The following is a 14,784-nucleotide window of genomic DNA, read 5'->3' as shown; positions in this document are numbered from 1 at the left end:
ATGGTTTTGATGATTGCTGCAATAAGGACACAACAGGGAAAAGATCTGGGAAGAGAATAACACATCTTAGATGAATGGCTGACAGAAATATTTCTAATATATGAAAACCACTGGTGTTTTTTTAACCAAATATCAGTATTATTTTTTCAAAGCATAAATGCTACTTAATCAGTTCTAAATAAAAATGTCAATTTGTACTCTCCTCTTTAATTATCTTTAAAATGTACTGAGTATATCTAAGAAAAATTAAACATACAGGTCTTTCCAGTATTCAAAAAACCCTACTAGTGCTACAAAGACACCTTCTAGATATCAGTGTCAGAAAACTCTGCCCATTCACCATTTAAAATATGAGGCCCTTTCAGGTCTCTTGACCTTGAGTGACTAGATACAGGGTAAAAATAGATAGTTTGTTAACAATCTAAAATATGAATCCTAAAATATGAATACAGATTGTTTAGAATTTAAGCAACTCAAAATCTAAATTAGAGTTTTGTAAGATAAGTAATGAAAAAAATCAAGTATGTTAAAAGCACAACAGAAATATCTTGCATTCTCTGTTTATGCTGACCTTAACCTCAAACCTTACAGAGATAACATAATCAAATAAATGCTCATAAAAAACTTGTGGAAAGGATTATTTCATATGTTCCTCTCTTCCAGGCTGTCTCTAAATTCATAGCTGTTTAACAGTGTGATTAACACCACTACTGCCAGCAGTCATGGAAAACTCAAATATGAAGTCACAGAGCTACACAATTACTGAAACACAAGTGCAAGACATCCGACTAGTTCATGGCTTAAATTATCTCAACAGCAAAGATTTTTTTTAACAGAAATCTCAAAAGAATAGCCAAGAATACTGACATCCAGGTGACTTAAAAACAGATGTGTGAAGCACCCTATAATCTGCCTTTTCAACCTATAACTTGACTATCCTGCTGCTAACACTCTTATTACCAAGGAAGACTCAGTGATCCTTTTACGTACTGCTCAAGGTGAACTGTGCTAAAATTCTGTTTGTTAAGTATCTTCTGCAAGAATCATTTGTCTTCCTTGGCAATGTACCTCCTGGTTTCTTGTATACACCAAGCAGTCAACAAATGGACTGAAGAAGATAGAGAAGGCCAACACAGGCTCATTTCACCTCCCTGGAGAATGTTTCCATAGAGACTCTTTACAAAAGCCAATGCAGCTCCAGGCTGCACCACTTGCACTCTTTAGCCCACTCACTAATGAAGAAGCCTCACTGAAACCAAACTGTTCTTGCTATTGAAGTTGAAAAAGGCACACTGACAAAGATCATATCCATAAATGGTTTCTGCATAGCGACACTCAATCTGCTGCTGGAGGTCCTGAGAGCTTTGCCATGTTTATGGACAAGATTTGAGATTTATTGTACAGTGTGGTCCCTGTCCTTTTCTTTGCAGTAAAATAGTGGGGAACGCAAGGTACGAGCTCACTGGCAAACTCAGAACAGAAGAGCTGAACTGCAGCTTAGGGTTAGATCCTTAAGGCAAGAGAAGGAACTACGGAAATGGACCTGGGATGTTGCTCTTGCTAGTGAGTCAGTTTGCAGCATGGAGCTTTTGGGAGACAAGAAGTTCAACCTACATAAGGGTCACAGGTCTAAAGTTACCATTGTACATAATTAGGAAATAAGAAGCTTATATACATACCCTCATAATTAAGGGCTTGTTCCAAACCCTGTTTAAGTCAATAGGAATCTTTTTATTGACTTCAAAGGGGCTTTTGATCAAGCCCTGCCTACTTAGTAGGATACCTCTCTCACCATGTCATAACTTAGCAGTTGCCATCAGGAGGCACTCAAACTGACAGTCTCGTGGCTTAACTATAAATGTGCCGCTGAAAGGACACTTTCACTTAAGGACTTTTGATCCCATTTTGTAACTTCAGCCAACTGCTCATCTTCAGGACCTGGGACATTTACTTCGTAAAAAGAGAAAACATCACTGATATGGCTTGGGGGAAAGGATGGTACTGAGGGACCTCCTGTGTTCACTGGAGGTTCACTGGGTCTGGTTTTTGTTAATGCATGTACAGACACAGACTATTGCCACAGAATGCAGAATTTACACACACATTTCTCAATCCAAACAAAAGAAAGGGAGAATGAGAAAGCTCCCTCTAATACATGAAAGACATTATTTCTATACTTCCCTGACCATTAGACAGCATTACATAATAATCATTTATAAAGTTTCATATTTCTGTACATATATTAATTCTGAAAATGCATACCGTGTGTCCACACTGTAACTTGTCACTGACAGACATTGTGGAAATCCCCCTTATTTCATGGATCATTGATCCAATGTGTAAATCCTTCTTAGCTTGCAAGTCATTGACCAGATAACCCATAAGGGCTCCAAAGGGAAAGAGCCTTTCTGGTCTGTTAAGCAAATTCAGCAGTAGCACATGTACTTCAAACCCACATATGAAAACCTCTTTGAAATTAGGGTCCTGATCCTGCAAACCCTTATCTATAACCTAGAAGTTATCTCAATACAAGTCTGATGCACTTATCAGGCACCCTCAAAAAAAGAACATTGTACTATTTGTGTTAAATATTTGTATACAAAATCAAGATCTGAATATAATTAGAAAAATAATGTCTAGAATAATTCAGCCTTTTAATATTTTACACTCAGAATAATTAAATGCTAGGTACTACATGAAAGGGAGGAGGGGTGGGGGTGGGGGGGAAGAATAGTAATTTTTTTAATTAAAAAGTGGGAAAACTTGCATCTATATATAATGACTTTTTTAATTTGTATACTCTCCTAAGTTTCAAAAGAGCTAACTGGACTTTCCCACCATCTTTGATGCTATAAATCACAGATTTTAAGCCAATTCTGCAGATTTACAGCTGTAATCTAGCAGCTGAATTTCTTTAAAAACATATCTCCTAGAATAAAGACAATATTCTTACAATAATATTTTGCCTTTTAAGTATTTTGTTAGATAACTTATATTTTTTCCTAATTTCAGTTCTGAGGAAAATACAAATTCAAAGTACAGAAACACAAATGAAGTTTTCTGTGGTGCTGGTACACTGCTATTTTCCAGATCACCCTAACATGAGGTAACTATTATCGATTATGAAAGTACAACAGGTGGGTCACATGAAAGGTCACATTAGTTTTGTTCACAGGGCCAAACAGAAGGTTTTCATTATCCTTAATAAAAACAGAAGCAAGTAATAAAATATATCATTGCAATAACATATCTCTCCATTCATATGCAATAACCTCATACATTAGATTCTACCATTTCAAAATACTGCTGTTGGCTCCAGAAGCATGATTATTTCTGCGGTTGCTACTTATAAAAATAATATTATAAATCATAGTTTGACCTGCAAATTTCCACACTGTTCTTTTGAACCACTTTTTGAAATGTTTTTCTGGACAAACCTTGTCAAAGCATGAGCTCACTTAGAAATATTAAGTAATTTAAATGGTCAATAAGGCAGCAAAGATTTTTAGTAATTCCTGTCAATAGTGTAATAGCAAAACATGGTACCTAAAAGTAGTCAAGCACTTTGTTCAAATTCTCATGGTAAGTTGTAGTGGAGTCATAACTCAGACGTAGTGTAAAAAAGTCAAAGCATATGAGACCCTTTCACAGCAGACTTCAGGATAAACTGATTGAGCAGCTCACACACACATGTATGTACACACACACACCTATGTGCTCCCATCAGTGCACCAGCATGGACAACAAAGATTTATGGTTTAAAGTGAATGTGATATATTCATGCACCTACTGAAAGCATGTTTTATTTTTGTCACTTTCAACATGAATTCCAGAAGGCCTGTATTTAAAAAGGCATCAGTTTGTCACTTTCAGCATCTATTTCAGAGAAATAATTAATACTTTCTGTTTCTTTACAGGTGTATGTATATATTTAACTCAAATTTTACTTTATTTTAAATGATGCCTAAGTATTTCTAGGCTGAATGATGAGCAGTACATTGGCCTTTCTCTCCTGCTTTTTCTTAATAAACTATTCTCCAATGCCTTCTTGTGCTGCTATGTCCACTTCATGACAAATATACCTGCATATTACAAAGAATTGAAACCAATAAAGTCTAACAGAAACTTGTATTTGCCTAAAACATTATTTCCCAAAATAGGCATCAGCAATAACAGTCCAGGGCCTTTCCACTGATTCTGTAGCAACAAAGGGACAGCCTGTTCTTGAAAGCAGTAACTTGTTATCAGAGACCAACATGTGTTATTGGAAACAGCAAATGTATAGAACAATGTATAGATATCTGCAAACGCAAAATACCCTTGGGAGAATGACTTTTGTTCCAAAAAAGCAGACTTCTTATCAGTCTGTCACCTGACCATACAAAGCTCATCGTGGGGCATGTTGTGTCTGCACAGTGCCCGGCATTCCGACGGCGTCCCCACAGCCTCCCAGTCCCACCAGTTCCAGAACAATGCTTTTCTTTTCACAGCCACACCTGCTGCCACTTCTGACCAGCTATTCTGTCACGTGCTTCCTTAAGAGGTTTCAAAGTCTTACACACGATTTGAAAATACAGAGTTGCAACTACCCGCTATTTCACACCTTATTTCTCCCCCCTCACAGCTTGATGTGCTAATATTAAAAATCCTAGAACATAAATCAGTAAGTGTATTTCCACAATGGGCAGGGCAAGGGTGTAGACCATCTCAAGCATTTTAGGTCAGGAAAAAAGTTTCTTTAGTTACCATCCATCTGATAAAGACACACACTGTGTGGTATTCCTCAGTTTACAGGGTATGCCAAAACCTTTATCTAGAAAGTGCCAGAGTAAAAGTAGTGGCAGGTAAATAATTTAGTCATTAAAAACATGCATCTTGAAAGCATAGTTTAACCAAACAGAACATGTTTTATTCTCTTTCTGCTTAAGCTAAGAATTCCAAGGGGTTACTGGAATTATTCCAATCAATTTAGATAACCAAATTTGTATTTCAGTTTTTGCTTGCCTTTCTGTGTGTACTGTACTGAAAGCAGTTTTCAAAAGGAAATATAATTACAAAAAAAATAACCTCCTCTGATTGTCTCTCTGAACTTTAGAATAAATTATTACTTTTTGAGAAATCATCTAAAAGTAACACCTATAAAGTGATAAAAAGACTTTTTGCCTCCCATATCCTAGGGAAGTGTAAAGTCAAGTGAATCCAATCTAAAACTTGCTATGTAGCTGACATTTTGTAGAGAAAACTTACTGTAAAAATGAAAACATTGGAGAAAAATTTTCAATGACGATAACATGATTTATATGATTTACAAAAGGTCAATCATTTCTACACAGTGTTTTTAAATATTTACAATATTTACAATTCAGTCATTCCTACATCTTTCATGGTATCAGCACACTAAATTGAATAATTATCTCCACCAGGGTTCATATCAAATCATTACCTATGTTGCAGTTAAAATGGGAGCCTCTGTATAAACAACATACAGTCAGGGACAGTCCCACCTGCACAAGGAACACTCCCCTGAGAATCCATGAGTGAGCAGCTTTGTTACAAGTGCACAGTGAATTAAAGATCCTGCTGTGGTAAGGCTGGCACCCATGGGAGCTGTTTCTAAAATATACCTGGTAAAAGCAGCTGAAACAGAAGGACCTTAAGCAAGACTCCTAAATTCATATTGTGGCCACCAAGTCAAAGGTGGGTTGATTTTGAAAGACATTTGGCAAACACCTATGATGCTGGGGCAAACAACTTTCAGAAGACTACCACATCTACACTTTAGAGTGTTAGAGTGAATCAGAATTCTAACTTTAGACATGCCTACTCTGGAAACATTATCCCAGCGTCCATGGGATCATGCATTTGGTCAAAAGTTGGGCTTCATGTTCTTGCAGGTCTTTTGCAACCTTAATGATTCTATGACTTCAGTAAGACTTCCCTAATCAGCATTTTAAGCCTGTGATTCTTTTCCACCCTGAGACCTTCCCTGATCAATATGTATCATGGCAGCCTCATTTCTGCTACCATTCCAACCTTCCCTAATCTCATACAGGAGTTTACACACCCCTGTACTTAGCATGTTTCCGATCTGACACTAACTGGGGTTTTTGGTTCACCTTTGAAAGCTATTGTCTAACAACAAACATAGCATTTCCCTCAGGTTCACACAAATATGCATGCACTCATGCAGATATTTTTTAATGCATATGTACTATTTACCCCTTTGTAGGGAGAAAGGCCAACTCCCTCCAAAAACACATGAGAACAGATGACAGACACCTGTTGCATTCAGTCCTTCTGTAGTATATAATATATAGACTGAAGTGCTTCTTTATTGTTCCTATTTGTCTGCCTCACGACACACTGAGAGCTACAGGCATGAATGGTTAGCTTCGGAAATAAACATTGTTTTTCATCTAACAAAGGGAACTGGCAGTTTTCACAAAGGTCGTGAAAGTCTGGAAGGAAGCCAATGCATTCTGTATTTCAAAATTGCAAAGCCCATCTCATAACTGTATCCTCCTCCCTCTCACTTAAGTGTTCTTATTAGGTCTTAAATGTGTTTCTACAAAAGCAATGAAAGTATACGTTAACACAACTTTGTTCAGCCGGAAAAGCCACATATTAACAATGAGACCAAATCAGAAGCTTAACCTTTTGATTTTATTTGTGTGATTAACCTACAGTGTCTATAACCTTGATAGCATAGCAGTCATATACTATTAATTAATTCCACTAATTCAGGTAGCCTACCCACTGACTTGAGGAAATTTCTGACTTTGGTCAGTATAAGAAATTATATTACATCCTGTGGATGATGAAAAAAAGGAAGGAAAAACCTTTGTACCTACCAAATTGAGCTGTTGTGATTTCAAATCAGTTGTTTTGCACGTACGGATATAATGACAGGAAAAAAAGTAATTATAATTAGGTGTCTATTTTGATTTTTCTCTTCATAGTATCCGTACTGAATGTCATTTGATTTTAACAAACTCTGAAGTCATTTCAGGCAGGCACTGTATACTCTTGCTGCTATGGGTATACTTAGAGTCTCTAGTTTATTTCTATAAAATTTTCATATGCAAATATTTAAACATTTTTATTATTAAAAAGAAAAAAAATAAAGCAAACTTAAAAAACATGGTGATAATCCAGAAAGGCAAAATAAAAGGTCACTGATCTGAGCAATATATTAACAACTGTTTTTGAGGTAAAGAAAAAAAAAGAAAATAAAGAAAAAGGCAGGGTGGAAGAAAACCAGGAATGAGTGAGACAGCTCAATTAACAACCTGATTTTTTAATTTGAGCTACACTACAACAGAACACCTAAAAAAAGTCTTGTTTGACTTTGATGGGACTCCATAATGTGCCTGAGAGCCCATAACATTCTCAAGGAATGAGTCCTTCATTTTCAACTTATGTGTTCATTTCCATGACTAAGATACCCATTTTGATATCCTTACTTGCCTGGAAATTTTCACTAACATCAACTTCATTTTCAGCAATAAAACTACTCTCACACTACTGTTAAAAAGAAACTGATAAATCAGATAAAATGATAAATCTTGTCAGGGAATATGTACACCACATCACTTCAGAAATCTAGTGTAAATGCCTACATGAGTAGCTAGGGCTTTCCATACAGTTACCAATGACATAAAAGCAACATGAATAAGAGGCCTTTCTCTACTCTGCATAAAAGAGTTTGAAGTGAGACAAACTCTGTGCACTACACAGAGAACACTTTCATTCATGAGGCAACAAGGCTTCTCCAGGATAAAAAAAAATTACCTCAGGTTAAACAAATGGAATATTTATACAAAAAGCAAATCTAGAACAAATTAACAGATTTCAGGACATGTCTAAGAATTAAACTTCAGAAGGAGTTAGTCTTAGTAGTTTCTGCAAGTTTTAAATACAGATCCTTACCACAGGATGTTCCAATTATTACTGAAGATTCATCACTGGAAAAAAAGTTAGGTAAAGTAAATTAATTGATTATTGATTAAATACATTCTGATAATAAATCCATTAATATAAGGAATGTTTTCCCACAGACAGCAGTTAAAGTTAAAAAAAAAATCCGTGGAATATTTAATAATATACTAAAGGTGATTTTAAAAAATATGTTAATTTTGGTATTGCAATAATGAAGAAACATTTGTATTAATAGTTGTAGAATATTTAAAAACTTCCATTTATTATAGTAACAAAAAGGGGGGGGGGCATGGGAGGGGGACACAAACGTTTCTTTAGCAATAGTATTGCAATAGTATCCAAATAGTAAAAAAGTAGTAGGCCATCTTGTTGGAAATAAAAGCTATTTTCAATTCCGTATGCATACAAAATGCCATAATTTGTAATCTGTACCAGGCTTTCTGATAGCTTTGTCCAGAAATTAATCCAAAACTTTCAGAGGTAATAGCTCTGAAGGGAGTACTGGAGTTTCTTCTGTGGTCCAAATCACATTCAACACTTCTGTGCCTGCATTCTTCACAAAACCAGAAAACTATACAACATAACCTGAGTTATCTGTAATTAATCCTTCTTTATGTAGATCTGAAAATTAAAATTAGGATGACAGTATTAGCTTTATATCAAGGCCAGTTGTAAATGACACCACCTTCTAAGTAGATGCTGTTCACAAAAAGCTGTTTCAGAAACACAGGTTTAGAAATTGGGCATTTTATTAAAAAAAAAGTTATCGTGTCAAGATATAACCTTACTCCCTATTCCTCTGCTCTGTTTGTTCAAGTTAAAGACTTTGCTTGTGTTTACTTTTGTACTCTATCATAATCTCTCTTTAAAATACATAGTGTCAGAAATTTCCTAATCCATGAGAGACTTCCAGGGCAGTAATAGTGCATCTTAAAGTGACGAGCTTGCATTTATTGAAAAGTATTTCCACCACAGTTTTGCTTCCCATCCCACCTACAGTCTGATATCACCTTCATTTGTTTTTCCACACCAAACCAATCATTTCCTAAACGCGATGCCTCATTTTTTTTACAGGCAGTTTCCAAGAGTCTCCAGCATGGAATGAGCTGTGAAACTGCACTGAAGACTCAGAGCCAATGCCTTAGCAACTGGATGTTCTCTGCTTTTTGACCTCACAGAAGTAAGCTTCTACCTTATGCTTTCTGAATGACTAAATGTTTTTAGATGAGAAATAGTGAGCAGAAACTTACAACCATTCTTTTTAAGTTTATGTCCTATAATGGTCTCTTTACCAAAGACAGATTATCTGACCAACATGTTTCCTCTTTCATTTGTCTGGCCTATTCTAACAAAGAAAATAAAGCTGGCATAGTTAAGTGTTTTTTTGCTCTCCCTGTTTGGACACTGCCTACCCCTGTCCAAGAGAAAAAGTAGTTAGAGTAATCCTAACCTACTTTTCTCCACTACTCTGGCACATGGGCACCAACTAAAATATTGAATGTATGACTTAAACAGGAGGTGCCTCATTCAACATCAACGACAACCTCCCATCAGGCAAAACCTAAAAGTTGTGCATGTCCTAAAAAAAATTTTTTTAACAAAATTGTTTTTAATATAAGTAAGCATGTTAATTGAGGTAAAATGAACAATACTGAAATTGTTTGAAGATGGAATTAAATTTAATGAAATTCACAAACAGACCCCTTTTATAAAGTAACAACAGTTTTTTGAACATTAAAGAGAAACTCATTATATCAAGACAACTCCAATGTAAAAGGCAACCCGACTTCAATCACTGCATATCTGCATGTTAATGAACTTGCTGTGTGCAGCAGGGACTGAACTAAGTAATGGGAAGACTGTCTTAAGGCATACAGTACACTGCAAAAAAAAAAAAAACACGCCACCTTTAATCAATGAAACGCCTTTTCATTCGTACCTTAATAGCAGCTGAAATGATTTCAAACATAACACAAAGGGAAGATGATACTCAGTAAAGGTTTCTTTAAGACATAACATTTCTTGCACATTCTTGCAGCATTCACATGCTGTCAGCATCACTGTGGCAAAGACTTTCAAGTTTCAGCAGACAGATACCGCCTAGTACAAAGTCTTTGTCATAATAATTTCATTGCAGCCCCCTGATCAAACATCTAGACAAATCTGAGACTGAAAACTGAGAGCTAACCAGTGACCTTTGATTAGAACCACAAGCACCGGTTTTAATAAAATGCCTCATTCATTGCCTTCCACTGCCAACAAGGAAGGTGTGTTTGAGCCTGAAAAATGTAGTCAATATACCATTTACACCCATATAATGATTCCTATTATTCACAGTTAGAATTTGTTACTGTAGCAAGTGAAACACAGACATCTTAAAATAGCTAAATGAAAACACATTGACAACATTCTACCTTTAAAATATATTCAGGAGCCTGCCTCTGCCTTTCTGTTGCCTGCTGCCGGCTTTCATGTCTTGCTGATTGTATTGTAATAGGTTTGGCTTTCCCCCCCCCCCACATATCTCCATTTACCCAATGTTTGGTTTGTTACTATTTTTCAGAAATCTATGACTGTTGGCAAAGTCCACTTTTAAGGGGCCTTTAAATTTGTACTTCACTTAAGAAACAGTGCCCCATTCAAATATAAGTTTATAAAGCTGCCTTTTTGTATATTATACATTAATATTTATATATTAAATTTTGAAAATGCGACACATTTTTGGAGCTGAACTTCCTACCTAACTTTGAGGGAAGGTTGTAAAAAGACTTGGCAAACTTTGCAGTTGTTCAACACATATTTTTGCTCAAAAACATCCAAGTTGCTGGCCTCTAATACAGAAGTTCAAGGAAATACAATTAAAATCCATTTCACATATTTGTGCTTTAGCATATCAGACAAGAGGACAGAAAGGGGGTCTTATCACATTTATTTCCCACTTGAAAAGCGAAAGTCTTAAGAAGGGTAATAAATATTCAAATGACTTTGCACCACTGAGCTACCATATCAAGCTAATGATCTGTAGTCTGGAGCTCTATAAAAAGAAAGCTTACTGCCTGCCGTCACCTAGAGGTGTTGCTGTAAACACTGTGGGGGGATATTCTCCTCTCAGTGTGTGTGCATGTAACTACACTTAATGTTGTTTTCAAGACAGAATATATTGCTGAGTCGTAAAACAGAAAGACAGGATGAAACAAATGCAGAAAAAATGCAAAGACAAAATGAATTAAAAAAAAGTTTCTGGAAATTTAGCTTAACTTCTTTCTTCACCATGCTCTGAAGGAGTGGGTTTGTATTTCAGGCCTCACTTGTCTAGCCACAAATAGGAGAGATACAGTTGTTCAGTCATACATATGATGGAAGCTCATGGCTAGTTAACTAAGAGCAAGATGGGTGAACTCCATGGCCTGTCAGAGCCTGCTATAATCTTAAATCCACTGTAACAGAACTACTGATGTTCCAAAGTTGAATGATCCACTGCATGAGAGAACAGCACTCTTCAGGCAGGAAGAAAACAGGAATAAATGACAGATTTGTTATGAACAGTCTACATCCCTGCTAGAGCATGGATCAAACAGGCATATGCTCCATCAAAAGCCATGGAGAAAAGGCAGCTCCCAGCTCCAAGTACCTAAAGAAGTATTTCTAACCACATATGTAATGTTATAAAAAGTCTTATCTTTATTAGAAAAAATTGTGTAAGAAAGAAAGAGAGATGGTCTGCAATTAAAGCACAGGCCAGGAAATGAGCCATATCTTCCAAGTTTGAATTCTGGCTAGGACACAAACCATCTTAAAACCTTCCTGCTTCAGTTTCCCAACTGGAAAAGTGAGAATAAACATACTTGCCTACATTATTTCTCACTCAAGAGTAGAGGACAAATTAAACTCAAGAGTACTAGTATCTTGTCTATTCAAAATCTCCAATGTCCTTTATCACCTCTAAATAAACATAAAAGACAAATTGCCAGTGTGCATCTTCTGTCTGGTATGCAGTCACTTTCTATCATGCAATAGAGTTTAATAACAGTTATGTAGGTTATTGAGAGAGACTGAAAGAAAACTGCATGGAAAAGACATAGAATCAAAAGTAAAGTTCCTCCAAGGTTCATATTTATTTTCTTCTGAGTCTTACTCTTATAAAAGCACTAACCTTCTTCTAAACCTGGAGGAAAATGCTTGTCATCAGAATCCCTCAGGTGCCTCTCACCAAAGCCAGCAGGGCTTTAAATGACAAGTAACCTGGAACTGGATAGAAAGAGAGGGTGAAAGAGTTTGTCTCTCTCCCAACACAGTGATCTAAGCCAGGCTTTTTCTTTCTCTGCTTTTTGTTCTTATAGGTTGTATGGCAATCTATGATGGCCTAAAGGTAGCTAATGCCACCTTCTTGTATAATATACATAGTAAGCAGTCCTTTGCCAGTTCTTTGGACTTTTAAATCAGTTGGAAGAGGCAAAGTTCTATTCAGTTATAAAAATAATGTATTATCAGAGACCAACTTTTGACCTATCATGACTCCATCAGGGCTGAACTAATCAAGTTTACTCAACAGCCATTCAAAGTCTAAGACCTGAATCAGCCACAGTGTCTCCCTTACCTGGATACAGGGAAAGGTCCCTTGGTGCTGACAGATGGTGTACATAGGATTTCACAGTGTCCTTCCAGGATCTGCGTACAATATCTCCAGCATTGCTGACATCTCCAAAAAAGGGGACCCTTAATTGGTCACTCTTTATAGACTTCTCATTTCTGGGAAACAGCTCTGAAAGCCAAACTGCGAGAAAGGGAGGCCTGACACTGAACATGTGTGAGATGCTCAACAAGAACAAGACACTAAGACAGCTAAGTCTTCTGTCGCACCTAAATATCATTTTGAAAGGGGGAGGGGGGAGGGGGGGGGGGAAGGGAAGGGAAAAAAAAGACCCTTGTTGTTGTCTTTTATTTGAAGGGTAAAAATAGCACCCCAATAGCACCCCAAAAGAGACCTTCTGAACTGCCTAAGCACACAAATCTAGCTCATGCACAACAGGCATGTAAAACACTTTGCAACAACAGAATCAGGCTCAAGGAATTTGATTCTGTTTACACTCTAGACCTAAATGATCCCTGAATATACAATACAGGTTTAACATCCTGATTCATTATCTGTTTACCAAAGAAAAACTGAATGGCTGAGAAGAAACTTTATCACGTTCTACTGATGTTCTCCTCATTGTATTTATACATTTTGGGGCGGTACCATGTGTGCTGGTTTAAAGGTAAACCAGCAGGAGAAATGGACCCACCACAAGACAGATTATAAGTCAGAGTTACAATTTAATGAAAGATATTACCATAAATACACTGACACAAAGAGAAATTGCTTTCAACTCACAAACTCTAGCAGTACAACCCAGTGTCCTGGGGCACAAACTCAAAGGGGTTTGTTAGCCCTTGTGCTGAGACCCGCATGGTTCCCCCAAGTCCAAAGCAAAAGGAAGTGAGAAACCTGTTGGTGCAGGTGATGGCTGTAGTCTGGTCGAGAGTGGCGGTCATAGTCTAGTCAAGAGCAGTGATCTCCTCCTGTTGAGGTCCTGCTGCTCCTCTGGATCCAACAAGTGGTTCCTGAGATCTTCTTAACCACCACTTATGTATCCTCAGGGAGCACCCAGTCCCTCCCCCAGAGCAGGGACTCACACAATGGGTGATTAACTCTGGGAGTCATGGGGTGTCCCTGAACTGTTGATGGCCCATTAGCAGCCACCTCCCCGCAGGCTGGGTGTGAAGGTGCTAATGACTCCCTGGACAGCTACTGCTAATGGTCCATTGTCCTTGGGAAATGAATAGAGGGAGTAGAATACACAGCTTTGATCACCCCCACACAGTGATAGCTGGTCCCACCTGCTGAACTAGGACACCGTGGTGTAAAGGAGAGCACTTTGGACTCTGAATCCCAAGGACCTGAGTTCGAGTCTCAGTGGGGACCATCCCCTGGCAGTTCAATGCCTCCCTGCCATCCCATCCTGTCACATCTCAGATGCTGAGCAGGGTCAGCCCCAGTTAGTACCGGGTGCTGTAGACAGTCCCAAGGACTTCACTGTCACTGTCCAAGCTTGCTCAGCCGTGGCAGATGGACCTCAGGAGTTAAAGGGTGGGGCCAGTTCTGCGCACACTGTGCCTCACCTAAAAAATCCACTGCGCGGGCTGGAAGGGCACACCCACGTGGGGAGAGCCCTTCCCAAATCTTCACTTATGAATTCTGGCCATACAAATTTATACATTTTAAACATGCAAGAAGAGACAAAGACAACTTCTCAGAAGTGCTTTAAGTGCTGTGGAGTCTAACAAAAGCCAGAAAAATCTGAAGCTATCTATCTGAAACTGCCAGGGGATACTGTCTCTGTGTGTATATCCTACACCTTTAATGACTAGGCAAATTTCTTGCATTCTAAAACAGAAAAAGCTAGATGGACTGACCTATATCAGAAGACTAAATTTCCTACTTTTTGTTATATGGATTCCATGCAATCATGGATTTTAAACATATTTTAAATTTAGAATAGAATTAGCCTTCGTTTCCCCTAGGTAATTTAAAAATTGTTTAATGTCCATTCGCACACTAGACATTTTTACAAGTTTTCCCTTTAAGATAACCAAATATAATTACCGGTGTAATACAATATAATACTACTGTTTGTTTCTTTCCTGGAACTGCCTGAAATTACATGACTATTGCCACCAAAATGGAGCAAAACAGACTGTTAAGCATTAGCTCTAAGTTAAGTGGTAACATGATCTATTTAGTGGCACACTTATCAAGTCAGTTCTACTGCTGTTTATTTAAATAGAAATTGAAATATTAGCTGT

Source organism: Pithys albifrons, chromosome 6 (assembly GCF_047495875.1).
Source record: "Pithys albifrons albifrons isolate INPA30051 chromosome 6, PitAlb_v1, whole genome shotgun sequence".
In the NCBI taxonomy this organism is placed as follows: domain Eukaryota; kingdom Metazoa; phylum Chordata; class Aves; order Passeriformes; family Thamnophilidae; genus Pithys; species Pithys albifrons.
This window is presented reverse-complemented; position numbering follows the sequence as displayed.